Source organism: Solanum dulcamara, chromosome 11, assembly GCF_947179165.1.
Source record: "Solanum dulcamara chromosome 11, daSolDulc1.2, whole genome shotgun sequence".
In the NCBI taxonomy this organism is placed as follows: Eukaryota; Viridiplantae; Streptophyta; class Magnoliopsida; order Solanales; family Solanaceae; genus Solanum; species Solanum dulcamara.
The window spans coordinates 7,659,248-7,679,850 of record NC_077247.1 but is presented as its reverse complement, the minus strand read 5'-3'; the positions used below and the strand labels follow the sequence as shown (position 1 = coordinate 7,679,850).

Below are 20,603 nucleotides of genomic sequence, written 5' to 3'. Positions count from 1 at the left end.
GGTAAAATGGTAATTTCACAAAGTCTTCAAGAAGACTCAAGTGGGACCCACATGCCACATGGCAGCCCATGATTGGAGAAAAGGGGTGTTTTGGACCAATGAAACCTTGACATGTGTCACCACTTAGATCTTGACATTTGTCGCCACTTAGGGCTTGACACGTGTCACCACTTAGGGGATGACATGTGTCACCCCTAAAGTTGTATATATATATATGAGTCTTATGACTCATTAATTTCCATAACTATCTAGAGTATTCAAGAGCATGAAACCGAAATTAGAAGAAAAACAAAGAAGAGAAGAGGAGAGAAAGGAAGAGGAGAAACTAGAGAAACTAGAGAGAAAGCTACGAATTTAAGAGAAAAAGAGGTAAGTTCTTCGATTCCGTTTCATGAATTAATTATATAGGGTATACCATGATGTTATGAAGGTATTTGTAATGAAATGTTATGTTTTTAGGCTGCCCAAAACGTTACCAAACAGTCCCTAAGTTTCAGCTGCGCTAAAGGGAATTCCGAGGCAAGTTTTGGCGAGTTTTGGTGAATTTCGGGAAAGGTAATATTTTCTGTTTTGAACTGGACTTTATGATGATGTTATGAAGTATATTACATGTCTTAAAATATGCTGGAAGTGTAAAAAAAAAGGTATAAGGATGTTTGACGTTGGAAACAAACTAAATGGAAGTCGTAGTAGTTAAATCGAAGTCGCGTATTGTGTTGTTGTTGTGGTGCTGCTGTTTGGTGGAGGTTTAATTGCGTGTTGCAGGGCTGTAAAGTACTCAAAAATGTATGTGGTTGCTGCTGTTTTCAGCCACACAACCCTCCATTTGGTATGACTACATATTTTACGAAATAAAGGTTAAAAACTCTATTTTGGTACCGTAGTTTGGAATGAGTTGTATAGAGCTTGTATTGTGTAAAGTTGAAGTGATTTAATTGTATACATGCTGCTGGCTGTTGTTGTTGGTATTGTTGTTGACATGGTGTCCGAGTTGAAAACTCGGGGATGTTCAAGTTACAAGGGAGATGCTGCCCGATTTTCGGTAGATTCGGAGCTAATAATAAACTAGTCGAGAAACATAGATAAGGAAATGATTCCTATGGCTACTTGGGTGTAGAGTTGGAAATTGGAAAGTGAAAGTTTATTAACCTTAGTATTAATTTCATGTTAAATAGGTTCAAGAGACGACGAGGCGAGCATAGTTAAGAGTAATCCGTAAGAGGTATGTAAAGCGAACCTTTCTTTCTTTTGGCATGTATTTGTTATAAGTATGTAAAACCTTTCTTTCGATTTTCATGTTTTGACATAAGTATGTAAAGCTAATCTTTGTTTTGGTATGGTATTTATGAAACAAAAATATGACTTTTATATAATTTCAAAGAGGTTCCTATTCCTAGAGCCATTAGGATGGACAATTCCTTGATTTCCAAAAGGTATTTTATTATGCTTCGATACGTCTATATGATTCCAGAAGATTTATTTTGATACAATCCGGGGTAACTTTTGAAAGGTACTTGACATGAGTCTCGTCTCAACTTTTAAATGATAGCTCATTCTGATTATTCCATCGAGTCTCAAATATGATTTAATTTGCATTAGTTTCTCACTACTCCACTCGTGGATGCCCCAATGCTTCCTTCACCGAGCCCGGGCCGTGTTTTGTTTTCGTGCGTATTTCTCTGCATTATTCGCCGTGTCCCGACGTGAGGGGACAGGTATGACATGTACCATGGGGTGGTAAATATTATACCACGGAGTTATGCTGTGCCATGTACATATATGTTTGTGATATGATATGATATGATATGATTTGATATGGCCATCTGATATGATATGATTTGTTACGGAGATATTCCCTACTCTGGAGTTATGCTGTGCCGTGGCGCCGATGATGGGAGGGCGACCACACATTGTTCACCGAGTCCCATAATGGGGCCGGATATGGCATATGTTTTTCTGTATACATTATCTGAGGTTTTGATCAGCATTTGATATCTCCGGACATTTTGCTCAGTTTTGTACATTCTATCGCGGTAATGACTTTACTTATTACAATCCATTATATGTGGTTTGATAAACAGTTGATATTTTGGATATTTTGCTCATTTTTATACATTTTGCTCTGGTAATGACTTTACTGATTTCAGTCCATGCTTTACATACTCAGTACATTTTCCGTACTGACCCCCTTTCTTCGGGGGCTGCGTTACATGCCCGCAGGTACAGATGATTGGTTTGCTGATCCGCTCGCTTAGGACATCCACCATGTTGGTCGACAGTGCTCCTTTGTTCGGAGTTCTATTTTGGTACTGACACCTTCTGTTGTATATATATATATGTTGTTCAGGGTACGGCGGGGCCCTGTCCCATCATATGACTAGGATATCATTCTGTAGAGGTCTGTAGACATGAGATGTGGGTTTTATATATATGTTTTGGGTTTTGTGTGTTTCGTTATCGCCTATCGGCCCTCGTGCGTTATATCTATTTTGTGATCCATTTAGAGATCCCTTCTGATCATTACCTATGTTTATTTGATTAATGTACTAAGTGGGGATAAGGGTACGTATGGGTGCCCAACTCGGGCACTAGTCACGGCCTACGGAGTTGGGTCGTGACAATTTATAGGTGGGAAAGAGGGACCTAACAATAAATGAAATAATTATAAAGAAAAATCTGAAAATTTAGTAGAAAATTATGATGTCATAGATGATGTTAATTGGAGGACAATTTATGTCATGAGTGATGTCAAATGTATCCAGATCTTTCCATGGTAGGTGAAATGAGTTATCTTTGACAGAATACTCCTTTTTGGAGCTGCTTTATAATAAGATAAATTCCTTATTAGGATTTGGTGTCTTCATAAGAATTGTATATATAGAAGTCTAGATTCATATCGTTCAAGAATCAACCAATTTGGATCATCCTATAGTGAGATATGAATTTTATTCTACAAATACTCCATTTCATCACAACACACTGTCTTACAATAATTAATTTATTTGACCTACTTAACCTCCGAAACGTAAATTATATTCTTCACAAAAGTTGTAGCTAATGATCTTGTGGTTACTCAAAAATTTGAATCACCTAATTTAGACAATGCTATAAAAAGTTATGCCCAAAATACAGAGGCTGTATTATTTTTAGGTGAGAATTGAAATATCGTATACAATGTTTTTAGGGGATGTTATAGTATATAAAGCATAACAATACATAACAGAGTTGATAACTGAAGTAGGGATGCAGGAAACAAATATAATAGTTAACAAATTTCTCTACCTGAATCTTATGACATGAGGGCATGTATACCTTCCTTACATACCATACCTGGCCCGCTATGGGACTTGGTGTTATAAGTGTGTCACTATATTTCCACATGCGTGCCTACAGACTGTATCCGGCCCTTCAGTGAGGGACTCGGTGAAGATGTCATTTCATTGTGTTTATGCCCGGCCCTTCATGGGATGTGGTGAATAATCATTTCATCATATATCATACCCGACCCTTCATGGGATGCAGTGAATAATCATTTCATCATATAACATACCCGGCCCTTCATGGGACGCGGGTAATAATCATTTCATCATTTATTATGCCCGGCCCTTCATGGAACGCGGTGAATTTATCATGCCTGGCCCTTCATGGGATGCGGTGAATTTATCATGCCCGACCTTCATGGGATGCGGTGAGTTTATCATACCCAGCCTTTTATGGGACACGGTGAGTTTATCCTGCTCGGCCCTTCATGGGATGCAATGAGTTATGTATTAAAAGCCTGCACGAGTGGAGTAACGAGGAACTATATGCAATTAGCTCATCATCTGAGACTCGGTATAACAATCATCATGGACTATCATTTGAGGATCAAAATGAGTATCATCTCACGTATCCTCTAAATGCCATTAGAGGCCATATCGATAGAGTCTCAAGAGTCCTAGACTTTTATTGAGGTAATACCGAATGGCTTATGCAATCAGAGATACTTTTCATTATAGAGTTCTTAGGCACAGGAGCTCATACATTTAATTAGTATTCATCATATAGGGACTCGAGGGTAGTAGTTCAACTACTTCAAGAACTTTGATATTAAGAAATGAATAGGATTTATAGTTCATACTTCTCATGCATCCAATTACTATTTTATGTACAGAAGGTTCAAGGGTGATAGCTCAGCTACCTTAAGAGCCTTACCTTTTATCCTATAGAAGCCTTAAAAAGGCAATAGCTCAACTATAATAGGAGTTCTACCATCACGAAGTGGATAAGAATTATGAACTATACTCGGAGATTTACGAACGGAATTATTCCCATGTTTCATATACCAACCATTCATAACGTATTTCTAAGACATGCCCAAAATAAAGAAGAATAGCTTTACATACTTATGCCAAAGACATGCCAAGAGAAGGAATAAGCTTTACATACCTCTTACGGCTATTTATCTCATTCGTGTCGTCGTTCTCTGAACCTAGGTGTCATGACCCAACCCCATAGGCTGTGACTGGGGTCCGAACTGGACCCCCAGTGTACCTAGCTATCAACTGTGGTCAAATTGAACTGTAAATAGAACAATATCATGTAACAGAGCCCCACTGGGCGATAATATTTTCATGAACCTGTAGCCCTGTTACACCCCACCCTTTTTAAACTCAGAATGTCTCATAAGTTCCTTGGACATTATCATGTGAGCCGGATACGCTATGACACTATCAAACGGCTCTAAGGAAGGGAGAATGTGATACCCCATACTAGAGAAGGTTAGAAGGGGAATCATAAGAATCCAGAAGGAATCGGAGGCCAAGTAACGAGTCGTAGGACTCGACTTATCTACGTAAGCAACTAATTTAGAAATCTTACATACATGAGTTACTTGATTACATACCAAGCTTACGTAGAAAGGGTTTCATAGGCTCTTAAAGTGAAACGAGATTACGAACCTACGAGAGGGAGCAAAAACTAGTTTCCGAACTTACGAAAGTGAAGCAAGCAGGTGACTCACCTACTTGGGATGGACCCCACGCTGCCACGTGGCAGTTTTGTGTTGGAAGGTTGGATGAGGTGTAACCCTAGGAGGCTGCCACGTGTCACCCTAGGGGACTGCCACGTGTCACCTCCTAAGGAGGTGTATATATACATGTTGGCTGACTCTTTAACTCATTTTCCATCCAAAACATCAGCCAAATATGAGGAAAAACGTGAAGAACCAAAAGGAACAAGGCAGCAACATTTTTGAAGAATTAAAGGTGAGTTTTCCAATTTTCTTCCGTAAATTAATTATATACGGTGTACCTTAAGTATGTGGATACGTATATATGTATTTTAAGACCTTCATGGAAGTAAAACTCCAGCTTTTCAATTGGAATTTGGAAGAGAAAATAAGAGAAAGTCGAAGGAGAAAATGTTAAGAATTAATTAACCAACCCGTTTTTGGAAGGGACAGTGGTTAGTAATATTGGTATAACTTCTTGTGTACAGATTCGTTTCGAGTGATTTAATATGTTTTGGAAAGGTATTTCGTGGTTCTATAACGTTCATTCAGACTCCAAAATCCAGTTCTACATTTATCAGCTTCAAAAGTGGTGATGAAGTGTAGAGGAGGTACTGCCCAGATTTGGTTTTGGAAATTCTACACGGACAGCTGTAAGTATTTTGGTCATATCTTTTTGTACAAAATTGATGTAGGGATGATTCGAAATTGTTTGCGACCCTAAGATATATGTATATAACTTTCATGAAGGGCGTAAATCCTGTTTCCCTCCATTACCCCTTCGAAACGAAGCGACAAGGTGAAACAGTAAACTGTCCAGATTTCACATTTTGGATAGTTTTGGCGAGTTTGACAAGTTTAACGTAAGGTAAGGTTTCTTCTTTAAATTTGAGCTTTATGTGTTCTGATGGAGCATGTTACACGCCCTATTGGTGGCTGGAAATATGAAAATGGCTTAGAAATACTTGGCGTTCGGAATAAACTAATTTGTAGTCGTTATAGTTGAATTGTTGTCGAAACAAAGTGTTGTTCTTGTGAGTTGCTCTGCAGGGGTGTGGCTTGTTGTTGCAGGGCCTGAATATGTCCTAATGTGGGTTAGGGTGCTTCTAGTCGAAGCCACATGACCCCTCGTTATATATAATTAAAGGCGTCACAAAATAAAGGCTAGACGCCCTATTTTGATATCGTATTTTTGAATAAGTCGTTTGGAGTGTATGTTGTATATTGTTGGTATGAATTGCTGCAGGTTGTTGTTGTTGGTTGGCTGTAGGTATTAGGTACCTAATTGTAAATTTGGATAGGGCACATTATAGGGGAGGTGCTGCCCAATTTTCGTTAACGCCTTAACAAACTAAAGAACTAGTCGAGGAAACGACTAAGGGAATAGATTCCATTAGCATTAAGGCGTAACCTCAGATACTGAAAAGTTAAGAGTAGTTGATATTCGTATTACTTTATATTGAATAGGTTCAGAAGACGACGAGGCGAGCAGGATAAAGGGTAACTACCAAGAGGTATGTAAAGCTTTCTTATGGCATGTTTTGGTATAAGCACGTACAATTATCTTTCTTTCCTTTTGGCAAGTTTTAGCCTTAAGTGAATTGTATGTAGAATGTGGGAATAATTCCATTCCCGGAACTCCAGGTATGCCCTATAATCCCTAACTACAGTTAAGTGTTAACGCCCCTACAAGGATTGAGTATTACCTGTTAAGACTTCTACGTGCTAAAAGAATAGTGTATGGGAAACTATCTTTCCCTTCTCTTGATATGTATTTGGTACGAAAGTGAGATTTGAATGCCATAGTGTCTCACCGAGCCCTATAATGGGTCGGGTATGACATATGTGTATGAAGGTCATCTGAAACAAAGTACAAACTACATAAAGCTTATTCTCTTTCTTCTTTTGGGCATGCCTTTGTCTTAGTTGTAAGTTAAATATGATCTGAGCTCTAGGGTAACTCTATTCTCAAACATCTCTTATTTACTTCTGAATATTGAACTCCTACAGTAGTCGAACTATTTCCCTGGAAACTGTTATATGCTATAGAGATAACAAATATACAAGCTCCAAGTCTTACAGACTATATGTTAACAAATGTTTCTGGTTCCATAAGCAATTTGGCTTTACTTTAGTACGTGTCTAAGGACCCCAAAACACTAGCTAATATAGCCCCTAATGGCATTTAAAGGGCATTTAAGGTGATTACATTACAATCCTGATTCTCAGACAATAGCTTAATTTTCTTCTACGGTTGAGTCTTCGATAATGATTTAAATTGCATATAGTTGCTCATTACTCTACTCGTGTATACTGTGACCCATCTTTCCCTGAGTCCCGGGCCAGGATATGTTCTCGTGCACAGTTCACTGCATTATTCACTGAGTCCCTCAATAGAGGGCCAGGATACGTGTATAAATATATGATGATGTGTTGTAATAAGGTGGTGATGGCACTGGGGCCATGATGGTTTTACAGAGGTGATTTACAGAGATGATTCACCGGACCCCCGAAAGGGCCGGCTATATCATATGACTCGAACATGCATGTTTTTGTAACTCATAAAGTACAAGTACATGTTTCTGAATTGATATCTTATCCCCTGATTCTCTATCTCAGATATGTTTCCAGTTGTATTATATTATGTTTTACATACTCAGTACACATATCGTACTGACCCCCTTTCTCGGGGGGCTGCGTTCATGCCCGCAGGTACAGATACAAATTTTGGGAGTCTGTCAGCTTAGGATTCCATGCAGCTCAGCTGGAAGAGGCTCCATTGTATCGGAGCCTAGTTTTTGATACTGTCCACGGATGTATAGAAATTGTTTTATCCATTCAGGGGTACGGTGGGGGCCCTGTCCCGCCATATATTGTCATTTATATGTTTAGAGGTCTGCAGACATGTATATGTGGGTTGTGTATGTCAGTTTGATTAAGTTGGGTCTACATGATATATGATATATGTTATTATGTTATGGCAGCCTTGTCGGCTTGCGTGCCCTGTCATGTTGTGATACAAACGAAAAGGGCTACAGTTTATGAAAATGTTATCGCATAGTGGGGCTCTGTTACATGATATTGTCTTATTCACGATTCAATATGACCTCAGCTAATATATATGTGTACGGGGGGTCCAGGTCAGACCCCAGTCGCGGCCTACGGGGTTGGGTTGTGACAGAAGTGGTATCAGAGCAGTTCGTCCTCGGAGTGTCTGCAGATCGTGTCTAGTAGAGTCTTGTTTATCGTTGTGTTGCGCGCCACATCTATAAACAGGAAGCTATAGGACATTTAGGATGTTACCTTCCTTCTACATCTGAGATCGTGCTTTAGATCTGAGTCATAGGAAAAATTCCTTATACTAACCTTGGATCTTAATAGAAGGACGACACCAATAGAAGAAAGTAATTGATGACATGGAAAGTTACAAAGCATGCAAGTAAGTGAAGTAAAGCCACGGAAGATATCCATCGGGTAAGGTATTTAAATATAAAGTTGAAACCTGAAAGAAAAGCAGACAAAAAGTGCAACAGATGTAGTTTGGAGTTGGACATATGAGGTAAGTCTAGTATTTTTATATTATTGTTAACGTTGAAAGCCCTGTGTGGCTGCGATATGAGATGACATTGAAAGCCCTGTGTGGCTATGATATGATATGTATATATATATATGTTGGCCCTGTGAGGCATTGTTGGTATTTTCTGCGTGCAGGTTTTGGCATAAGTAAGAAATGTAGAGGAAACTTTGTCGAAATTTTCCCAGAACAAGGAAAAGGGAATGAAACATAGATTTTTAGGATGTCCTGGAGATTGATATCAAGTACCCTTATTATGTTTAATTAAAACTATAAGAGGTACTCTTCATGTCGTCAATAAGGGATACTTTTCTTACTCGAGGAAATTATTTTGAAGAAACAAAAGTCTGTCTGAGCAGTACAGTTCAGACCGTAGTATCTCCAACCGTAATTGTGTTGTAAAAAAAAAAAGAGGCTCAGGATGAAGGATAAGATGTCATGCGAACGAGTATCACTCTTTTTGGGAAAAAAATACCAAACCTCCAATTCCTAATTGTAAATCAGATGAGTTGTTTATAGCTTGAGGATAAACTCAGAAGGAGACCAGGTAGGTCAAGTATTAGAAGAAGTACTGTGATGTTTAAGAGGTTCTAATTTCTTCCAACAATAGTTGGAAAATGATGTACGATAATAGTTTATAATTTGCCACCAATTAATTGGGGAAAGAACTTCTAATAAAAGCACCTCAAAGAGATGTCAGGAACCAAATATATATACGAGTTAAAAGGGGGATAGGTAAGTATGAACTGAACAGTGTGATATGAGTATGCTGGGATAAATTGGAGCCACTAGTAAGACGCACTTAGTACGCGTTGCCTAAGTTAAAGGCCTGCATTGAGAAGGCAGTAAGAGCATGGGGCTTAAGATACAAAGAAATGACGCGGGTACACCACGTCGCCCCAAAAATAGTGGAACCCTCAAGGGACGAGGATGGCAAACTTAAGGAATAATTGACACAATTTGTATTCGTCCCAAGAAACAAAGGATATAGGTTGGGACAAAGCCACTACTTTAAGAAAACCTGGAATAGTTATTCCCAGAATACTAGTACCGCCTAATTGAAATTGGAATGACTACAAGTACATACAAAGGAAAGCACGAGTACCCTCTAAAGGGGGGAAGTTAATGAGAAAATGGCAAAAGTAAGGTGAAGGCAATCAATATGGTAATATATTTGAGATGGACGTCTAAACTTCAATAAGATATCCTGCCGAACCAAGTTAGAAAGGTATGGAAGCCACCAGTAATTGAACGGAAGCCAGAATGCTACATAAGGCAGCGTTAAGAAGTTTGTGACGAGACCCTGAACAACATAACACTAGAAGGTGGCTGCGTATAAAAATAGAAGAATGTACCAATGAAAGGATATCGAATAATTCAAGAGACACTACGAAGGATAATGATAACATGCTAGACCAAAAGCCAAAATGTTGGTTATAGAGTTAGTCGCAAATGATATTGCGATAGATAAATAACCAAAAAAAAAGAATAGAAAGCCTCTTGTGGTAGAAAATATGGAGAACATAAAATGAATAAAGGATCGTGGAGCTAAAGGTCTACACCGATACTAGATGCAAGATAACAGATGAAAAGATGGGGCAAAACATAAAGACTCGCGAGACAACGCTGAGGTAAATCTGGAGCTAAGTTGAGTGCCCGCACCTCGTGGAAAAGGTTATAATGAAACGCGACCTGAAGACTTCCCATGGAGGTCACCCATCCCAATATTACTCTCACCCCAGCACGCTTTACTTCGAAATTCTGATGGAACTTAATACGTTAGTGCTGGTATGATCACGCGAGACAGAAGTATCTGACTAGTAACGGAGAAACGAGATGAGATTATGTACCCGGAGTATTATAAGATATGGTAAAGAAAATCGTAACAAGGTCTTAAGAAAAACAAGAAGGATTAGCTATTTTCTAACTGACGACATATTTGAGTGCCACAGCTCTTCAACATAGAACTAGTTAATGAGAGGAAAACCGCAGAATGGCTATATAGGCCAGTGGGCGAGGGAATTTCGACACCACTTGGTAGCCAACTCTGAGGGCGAAAAAGCAAACGCCAAAGGTAAGGGTACTAGTAGATGTAATTTACAAATGATAGGAAGCAGTGCCCAAGGTCGGAAATCCCACAATATGACCAGGACTACAAAACTCATTTTGCACTCTAGCGCCAGATGACTCTGGAGGGAATGTTACTTGTGGAATAACGATATTAGTCCCTACTCCTTCGATCAAAGGTTACCTAATCTTCCGAGAAGGTGTAAAATTATATAGTAAAAAAAAAAAAACATGATAAGACTATTATCCCAAACAAAGGAGCCCAAGTTGCAACTAACTACCGAGAGGTGCAAAGATAAGTTAAGCCAAACTACCGAGATGGAGTTAGTACTACGGGTAAAGTAAGACATGGCCACGATTGGACCAAAGATCTACCCCAACCTCGAGTGTAGGAAGGGAGGAAAGGCAGGGCAAGATATGAGGACTAGCGAGGTAAGGCTAGGATGCTTCTTGTACACTCTTGTATTCTTGTAAAGGTAAAAAAAATGACACAAGATAATGTGTCTAGAGGATTATAAGCGGGGGTAAGGGAAATTGTGAAAAGGTTTAAGTAAAACTGACGGAACTAGCTGGTTACTATAGGATAGCGAGCTTCTATGCCAAAACTCTTTTGGAATTACACCAGATCATGTTAGACAAAGCACAGAATGACTACGAGCGCCGTTATATGGGGGGACTACAAAATTATTCGGTAGCCAACCCTAAGGATTGGAAAAAGAGGGGAAGAAGGACCCAAAAGATCGAATGCCAGTTAAAGTCCTGAAAAGAGTCGAGAAAGACTATACGAGGCTAACGGTTCCCAAATTATCCACGTCATTATGCACCCATTTTATACTTGGTAAGAGTAGGGTGCTATATGAGTTGTTGTGATTAGGCTAAGGAATCAGCCCATTTGCTTCCAATCAAGAGCACCTATGCTGCTGAAATTAGGGGGAGTTATAGAACATGGAGAATGGTAAGGTTCCGTGAGGTTTCCTTCTCTAATATCCAGATAAAGGGACTTCAATTATAATTAATGCCTTGAGATCAGTCCAAGAAGAGGTCAGGAGCACAAACAGGTCTTAGTACCGCATTTCTCCCTCGAGCTACTAAATAGACTGAGCGCACTATTAGACGCTATAAGATATGTCACGAGCCGGGAGATTAACTTCGAAGGTAGCCGGAATGAGTATCCATCACTTATCAAGTTTCCTACAATAATAATTACTACACTAGTATTCCAATGGCCTCGACATGATTAAGCAAGCTATTGACTAAAAGCCCAGAGTCGGCAGGAATGACATACAGATAATCGACGTCGACATATAGAGTTCAAGTTGATGATTGGATGTTCATCATAGGGTCACCTAGAAAAGGAACTTGACCCAGAATATATTAGACTGTATCAAGTTACTTATAAGGTGGGCAACGTGGCTGGTAAGTTGAGCTTACCACTTGATTTGGAGACCATACACCCAGCCTATCAGATATAGATATTTTGCGAATGTACTAGCGATCCACCCATAGTATGTTTTATAAATGAAGTCCATGAGATGAAAGAGTTATCCTATGAGGAGAAACTTATTTCCATCGTCGATTGGTAAATTAGAAGGTTGCGAACTGAGGACGTGCCTTCCGTCAAGGTACTGTGGCAAAAATCAAAACCAGAAAAGGGGATGACCTAAGGAATTAAAAAGAGGACATAACACACCAGGTCAACAGGTAACCCCAACTCCTGAAACTCGTATACTAAGTACTTCGATGGAAATATGTGTAAGGAAATAGAAACGAATCCCCCGATGGTCTATATAAGTTCTAAGGGAAGTTTTGTTTAACATTCGGAGACGAATGTTCTAAAGGGGGGAAGGATGTTACACCCCACCCTTTTTAAACTCAGAATGTCTCATAAGTTCCTTGGACATTATCATGTGAGCCGGATACGCTATGACACTATCAAACGGCTCTAAGGAAGGGAGAATGTGATACCCCATACTAGAGAAGGTTAGAAGGGGAATCATAAGAATCCAGAAGGAATCGGAGGCCAAGTAACGAGTCGTAGGACTCGACTTATCTACGTAAGCTAGTAATTTAGAAATCTTACATACATGAGTTACTTGATTACATACCAAGCTTACGTAGAAAGGGTTTCATAGGCTCTTAAAGTGAAACGAGATTACGAACCTACGAGAGGGAGAAAAAACTAGTTTCCGAACTTATGAAAGTGAAGCAAGCAGGTGACTCACCTACTTGGGATGGACCCCACGCTGCCACGAGGCAGTTTTGAGTTGGAAGCTTGGACGAGGTGTCACCCTAGGAGGCTGCCACGTGTCACCCTAGGGGACTGCCATGTGTCACCTCCTAAGGAGGTGTATATATACATGTTGGCTGACTCTTTAACTCATTTTCCATCCAAAACATCAGCCAAATGAGAGGAAAAACGTGAAGAACCAAAAGGAACAAGGCAGCAACATTTTTGAATAATTAAAGGTGAGTTTTCCAATTTTCTTCCGTGAATTAATTATATACGGTGTACCTTAAGTATGTGGATACGTATATATGTATTTTAAGACCTTCATGGAAGTAAAACTCCAGCTTTTCAATTGGAATTTGGAAGAGAAAATAAGAGAAAGTCGAAGGAGAAAATGTTAAGAATTAATTAACCAACCCGTTTTTGGAAGGGACAGTGGTTAGTAATATTGGTATAACTTCATGTGTACAGATTCGTTTCGAGTGATTTAATATGTTTTGGAAAGGTATTTCGTGGTTCTATAACGTTCATTCAGACTCTAAAATCCAGTTCTACTTTTATCAGCTTCAAAAGTGGTGATGAAGTGTAGAGGAGGTACTGCCCAGATTTGGTTTTGGAAATTCTACACGGACAGCTGTAAGTATTTTGGTCATATCTTTTTGTAAAAAATTGATGTAGTGATGATTCGAAATTGTTTGCGACCCTAAGACATATGTATATAACTTTCATGAAGGGCGTAAATCCTGTTTCCCTCCATTACCCCTTCGAAACGAAGCGACAAGGTGAAACAGTAAACTGTCCAGATTTCACATTTTGGATAGTTTTGGCGAGTTTGACAAGTTTAACGTAAGGTAAGGTTTCTTCTTTAAATTTGAGCTTTATGTGTTCTGATGGAGCATGTTACACGCCCTATTGGTGGCTGGAAATATGAAAATGGCTTAGAAATACTTGGCGTTCGGAATAAACTAATTTGTAGTCGTTATAGTTGAATTGTTGTCGAAACAAAGTGTTGTTCTTGTGAGTTGCTCTGCAGGGGTGTGGCTTGTTGTTGCAGGGCCTGAATATGTCCTAATGTGGGTTAGGGTGCTTCTAGTCAAAGCCACATGACCCCTCGTTATGTATAATTAAAGGCGTCACAAAATAAAGGCTAGACGCCCTATTTTGATATCGTATTTTTGAATAAGTCGTTTGGAGTGTATGTTGTATATTGTTGGTATGAATTGCTGCAGGTTGTTGTTGTTGGTTGGCTGTAGGTATTAGGTACCTAATTGTAAATTTGGATAGGGCACATTATAGGGGAGGTGCTGCCCAATTTTCGTTAACGCCTTAACAAACTAAAGAACTAGTCGAGGAAACGACTAAGGGAATAGATTCCATTAGCATTAAGGCGTAACCTCAGATACTGAAAAGTTAAGAGTAGTTGATATTCGTATTACTTTATATTGAATAGGTTCAGAAGACGACGAGGCGAGCAGGATAAAGGGTAACTCCCAAGAGGTATGTAAAGCTTTCTTGTGGCATGTTTTGGTATAAGCACGTACAATTATCTTTCTTTCCTTTTGGCAAGTTTTAGCCTTAAGTGAATTGTATGTAGAATGTGGGAATAATTCCATTCCCGGAACTCCAGGTATGCCCTATAATCCCTAACTACAGTTAAGTGTTAACGCCCCTACAAGGATTGAGTATTACCTGTTAAGACTTCTACGTGCTAAAAGAATAGTGTATGGGAAACTATCTTTCCCTTCTCTTGATATGTATTTGGTACGAAAGTGAGATTTGAATGCCATAGTGGCTCACCGAGCCCTATAATGGGTCGGGTATGAAATATGTGTATGAAGGTCATCTGAAACAAAGTACAGACTACATAAAGCTTATTCTCTTTCTTCTTTTGGGCATGCCTTTGTCTTAGTTGTAAGTTAAATATGATCTGAGCTCTAGGGTAACTCTATTCTCAAACATCTCTTATTTACTTCTGAATATTGAACTCCTATAGTAGTCGAACTATTTCCCTGGAAACTGTTATATGCTATAGAGATAACAAATATACAAGCTCCAAGTCTTACAGACTATATGTTAACAAATGTTTCTGGTTCCATAAGCAATTTGGCTTTACTTTAGTACGTGTCTAAGGACCCCAAAACACTAGCTAATATAGCCCCTAATGGCATTTAAAGGGCATTTAAGGTGATTACATTACAATCCTGATTCTCAGACAATAGCTTAATTTTCTTCTACGGTTGAGTCTTCGATAATGATTTAAATTGCATATAGTTGCTCATTACTCTACTCGTGTATACTGTGACCCATCTTTCCCTGAGTCCCGGGCCAGGATATGTTCTCGTGCACAGTTCATTGCATTATTCACTGAGTCCCTCAATAGAGGGCCAGGATACGTGTATAAATATATGATGATGTGTTGTAATAAGGTGGTGATGGCACTGGGGCCATGATGGTTTTACAGAGATGATTTACAGAGATGATTCACCGGACCCCCGAAAGGGCCGGCTATATCATATGACTCGAACATGTATGTTTTTGTAACTCATAAAGTACAAGTACATGTTTCTGAATTGATATTTTATCCCCTGATTCTCTATCTCAGATATGTTTCCAGTTGTATTATATTATGTTTTACATACTCAGTACACATATCGTACTGACCCCCTTTCTCGGGGGGCTGCGTTCATGCCCGCAGGTATAGATACAAATTTTGGGAGTCCGTCAGCTTAGGATTCCATGCAGCTCAGCTGGAAGAGGCTCCATTGTATCGGAGCCTAGTTTTTGATACTGTCCACGGATGTATAGAAATTGTTTTATCCATTCAGGGGTACGGCGGGGGCCCTGTCCCGCCATATGTTGTCATTTATATGTTTAGAGGTCTGCAGACATGTATATGTGGGTTGTGTATGTCAGTTTGATTAAGCTGGGTCTACATGATATATGATATATGTTATTATGTTATGGCAGCCTTGTCGGCTTGCGTGCCCTGTCATGTTGTGATACAAACAAAAAGGGCTACAGTTTATGAAAATGTTATCGCATAGTGGGGCTCTGTTACATGATATTGTCTTATTCACGATTCAATTTGACCTCAGCTAATATATATGTGTATGGGGGGTCCAGGTCGGACCCCAGTCGCGGCCTACGGGGTTGGGTCGTGATAAGCCCTTTTCATTTGTATCACAACATGACAGGGCACGCAAGCCGACAAGTCTGCCATAACATAATAACACATATCATATATCATGTAGACTCAGCTGAATCAAACTGACATACACAACCCATATATACATGTCTGTAGACATCTAAAAATATAAATAACAATATATGGCGAGACAGGGCCCCCGTCGTACCCCTGAATGGACAAAACAATTTTATACACCGGTGGACAGTATCAAAAACTAGACCTCGATACAATGGAGCCTCTTCCAATTGAGCTGCATGTAATCTTAAGCTGACGGACTCCCAAAACCTGTATTTGTACCTGCAGGCATGAACGCAGCCCCCCGAGAAAGGGGATTAGTACGACATATGTACTGAGTATGTAAAACATAACATGATACAACTGGAAGCATATCCGAAGTACAAAAGTAGGGGATAAAATGTCAAATCAGAAAACGGTACTTGGAAAACTAAAATCATGCATGCTCAAACTTTCAATATAGCCGGCCCTATCAGGGATCTGGTGAATCATATTTGTAGTATCAGTATCAGGCCCCGTGCCATCATCACCTTATTACAACACATCATCATAGTATCAGTATCAGGCCCCGTGCCATCGTCACCTTATTACAACACATCATCGTCATATATATACATACAGATGCCGGCCCTCTAGCGAGGGACTCAGTGAATAAAGTAGTGAATTGCATGAATCTGACAACTGGCCCAGGACTCAGAGAAGAGGTGTTACAGTATACACGAGTAGAGTAGTGAGAAACAAAACACAATTTAAATTATTATCTGAGACTCAATGAATTCACCAAGTGAACCATTACCTAGGGATCAGGGCAGAAGGTATCTGACGTATACTCTCTAACTGTCACTAAGGACTATGTAAAAAGGAGTTTTTGTAAATCTTAGACATATACCAATATGAAATATCTTATAGCAGTCTGAGCATTGGTTATCTCGGAGCCTTTCTTTTTTTACAAACAAGAGCTTAGTCGAATCAATTGTTATACAGTCATATAGGAGACTCGAAGATAGCAGCTTACTACTTTAAAGTTTAATCATTCAAAAGTGAGTGAGGGTACTGAAGTCATATTCAGAACCTGGGAATGGAATTACCCCTAAAGCTTATATCATATCCTGCTTATATCTAAGACATGCCAAAAGAGAAAAGATAGGCTTTACCCACCTATACCAAAAACATACCAAGAGAAGCTTTACATACCTTGTCTAAATTATTCCTTATCCTGTTTGCCCCGCCGTCCTTTGAACCTATTCAACATGAAAGTAATATGAATATCAATCCCTCTTAACTTTCCAACACACTATATCAATTTTTTACAAAACGATATGCCCAAAACACCAACAGCAATCCATGTAAGATTTCCGAAACCAAAATCTGGGCAGTACCTCCTCTACACTTCATCACCCTTTCTCTAGAAGCTAAAAGCAAAATTGGATTTGAAAGTATAAATGAAAGTTATAGAACTATGAAATACCTTTCCAAAACATATTTAATCACCCAAAACTAAGCTATACACAAGAGGTTATACCAATATTACTAACAACTGTCCCCTCCAAAAATAGGTTTGTTAACTAGTTTTTAATGTTTTCCCTCTTTGTTCTTTCAACTTCCTCTCAAGTTCCAAGTTCAAGAATTAATTCCGTAGACATCGTAAGATACATATATACACCTCCACATACTTAAGGAATACCGTATATAATTAATTCACGGAGAACAATTTGAGAAATTACCTTTGATCCTTAAAAACCAAGGCTGCCTTGTGCTTTCTCTTCCTCTCTACGTTTTTATTTTATTGTTCTTGGCTGAATTTTTGGCTAAGAATGAGATAGTCACAATACACATATATATAGGGTGGATATGGGGGTGACACATGTCATCCCCCTAGGGTGACACATGTCTAGCCGTTATTGGGCCACCATATCTATGCAACCAATTAGGGGCTACCAAGTGGCAGTTGGGCCCACCTCCCCCAAGCAGGTTGGTCACCTACTTGACCCCAAGAAGGTGGGTCACCTACTTGCTTAGGTGCTGCCACATGTCACCCTCCCATTGGCTGCCCCACGCAATTTTTTTTTCTCCTCGTGGGTTCGTAATCTCGTTCGGAATCTCGTCTCACTTTAAGAGCCTATGAAACCCTTGATACATAAGCTTGGTATGTAATCAACTAACTCACATATGTAAGACTTCTAAATTAGTAGTTTACGTAGATAAGTCGAGTCCTACGACTCGTTACCTGGCCTCCAACTCCTTCCGACTTCTCTTGACCTTATTTCCAACCTTCCCTACCATGGAGTGTCACATTCTCCCTTCTTAGAGTTGTTCAATAGGGTCATAACTTAAGTTGATCACATACTAGCTTCTAAGTAACTTAAGGAACCTTCCGAGTTCAAAAATGTGGGGTGTAACAGAAGAAACAAAAGTCTATCTAAGCAGTACAGTTCATACTGCAGTATCTCCAACTATAATTGAGTTTCACTCTTTTTGAAAGAACCAAGCCCTCAACTCCTAGTGTAAATTAAACGAGTTGCTCATAACTTGAGGATAAACTTAGAAGGAGACCAGGTCGGGCAAGTATTAAAAGGGAAGTACTGTGATGTTTAAGAGGTTTTGGTTTCTTTCAACAATGGTTGAAAAATGGTTTACGATAACAGTTTATAGTTCTCCACCGACTAATTAGGAAAAGAACTTCTAACAGAAGGACCTCAAAGAGATGTCAGGAACGGAACACGAATACGGATTAAAAGGGGGTTATGTAAGTATGAATTGAACAGTGTGATATGAGTATACAGGGATAAAGTGAGACCGCTAATAAGGCACCCTTGGTAAAGGCTAAATAAGTTAAAAGCCTGCATTGAGAACGCAGTAAAAGCATGGAGCTTAAGATACACAAAAAAATGATGCGTGTACACAACATCGCCCAAAAAATGGTGGAACCCTTAAGGGACGAGGATGGCAAACTTAACGAATAAATGGTGCAACTTCAATTTGCCCCAAGAGGCAAAGGATACAGGTTAGAATAAAGCTACTACTTCAAGAAAACCTTAAATAGTTATCGTTGAAATACTAGCACTGCCTAATTGGAATTGGAACGACTATAGGTGCGAAGTAATTCTTGGAAAAGGAAAAGTAGAAGGTGGCCTTGGATGAGTTGTTCCTTGGGTCACATTATTCAAGTACCGATTAGTAGACAAGACATCACATTAAATATGGAAAGGTTCTCATCGTTTTGTAATTTAGCCAAGGCTCCGTACACGGATAGTCCCATTATAAAATATGCAGATAGACGGAGACATGATGCAGTACCAAGTAGATTAGAGGAAGAGATTGGGCGAAATTAAGATTGGACAAAGAGACATAGAGCAAGGTACAAGCAAATGAAAGTATGAGTACCCTCTAAAAGGAGGAAGTTAATGAGAAAATGGAAAAAGTAGGAGGAGGCAATTGATATAGCAATATATGTCAGATAGACGTCTAAACATCAATAAGATATCTTGCTAATAACATAACACTAGAAGGCGGCTGCATATAAAAATAGAAAAATGTACCAATGAAAGGATATTGAATAATTCAAGAGACACTACGAAGGATAATGACAGCATGCTAGACCAAAAGCCAAAACGTTGGTTATAGAGTTAGTCACAAATGATGTTGCGATAGATAAATAACCAAAGAAAAAGGAATAGGAAGCCTCTTGTGGTAGAAAATGAGGAGAACACAAAGTGAATAGAGAATCGTGGAGCTTAAGGTCTATGCCGATACTGGATGCAAGATAATAGACGAAAGGATAGGGCAAAACATAAAGACTCGCGAGACAATACTGAGGTGAATCTGGAGTTAAGTTGAGTGCCCCACACATTATGGCAAGGATTACAATGAAATGCAACACGAAGACTTCCCAGAGAGGTCACCCATCCCAGTATTACTCTCGCCCCAGCACGCTTAACTTCTAAATTCTTATGGAACTTAATGCGTTAGTGCTGGTATGATCACGCGAGATGGAAGAATTGGAACTAGCAGAGGAGAAACGACATGAGGTTATGTTCCTGGAGTACTACACATTACGTTGAGGGTATTATAAAAAGGATTTAAGCAAGACAAGAAGGATTAGCTAATTACCAACTGATGAGACACTCGAATGCCACAACTCTTCAACATAGTACCAGTTAATGAGAGGAAAACCACAGAATGGCTATATGGGCCAGTGGGCGAGAGAATTTCGACACCACTTGGAAGCAACTCTGAGGGCAAAAAAGCAAAACCCAAAAGGTAAGAGTACCAGCTGATGTAATTTACGAATGACAGGAAGCAATACCCAAGGTCGAAAATTCCATAATCTGACCAGGACTACAAGACTCACTTCACACTCCAGTGCCAGAGGAATCTGGAGGGAATGTTACTTGTGGATTAACGATATTAGTCCCTTCTCCTTCGATCAAATGTTACCTACTCTGCCGAGAAGGGGCAAAATTGTAGAGTAAAAGAGTGGTAGGACCTTACGGAGTCCCCACAGCTATTGTCCTAGGCAAGGGAGTCCAAGTTGCAATTAACT

The 20,603-nt window shown here is 39.4% G+C and overlaps 1 long non-coding RNA gene and 1 pseudogene across 1 annotated transcript; one reads left to right on the top strand and one right to left on the bottom strand.

The window, feature by feature from the left end:
- The first annotated feature begins 234 nt into the window (after positions 1–234).
- Positions 235–2,392, top strand: LOC129874726 (uncharacterized). The gene is made up of 4 exons (XR_008762949.1): positions 235–369; positions 460–555; positions 1,176–1,222; positions 2,221–2,392. It is a non-coding gene; the product is annotated as an uncharacterized LOC129874726 (long non-coding RNA).
- A 17,536-nt stretch (positions 2,393–19,928) lies between these two features.
- On the bottom strand, positions 19,929–20,048 carry LOC129875402 (5S ribosomal RNA; annotated as a pseudogene).
- Positions 20,049–20,603: the final 555 nt, after the last annotated feature.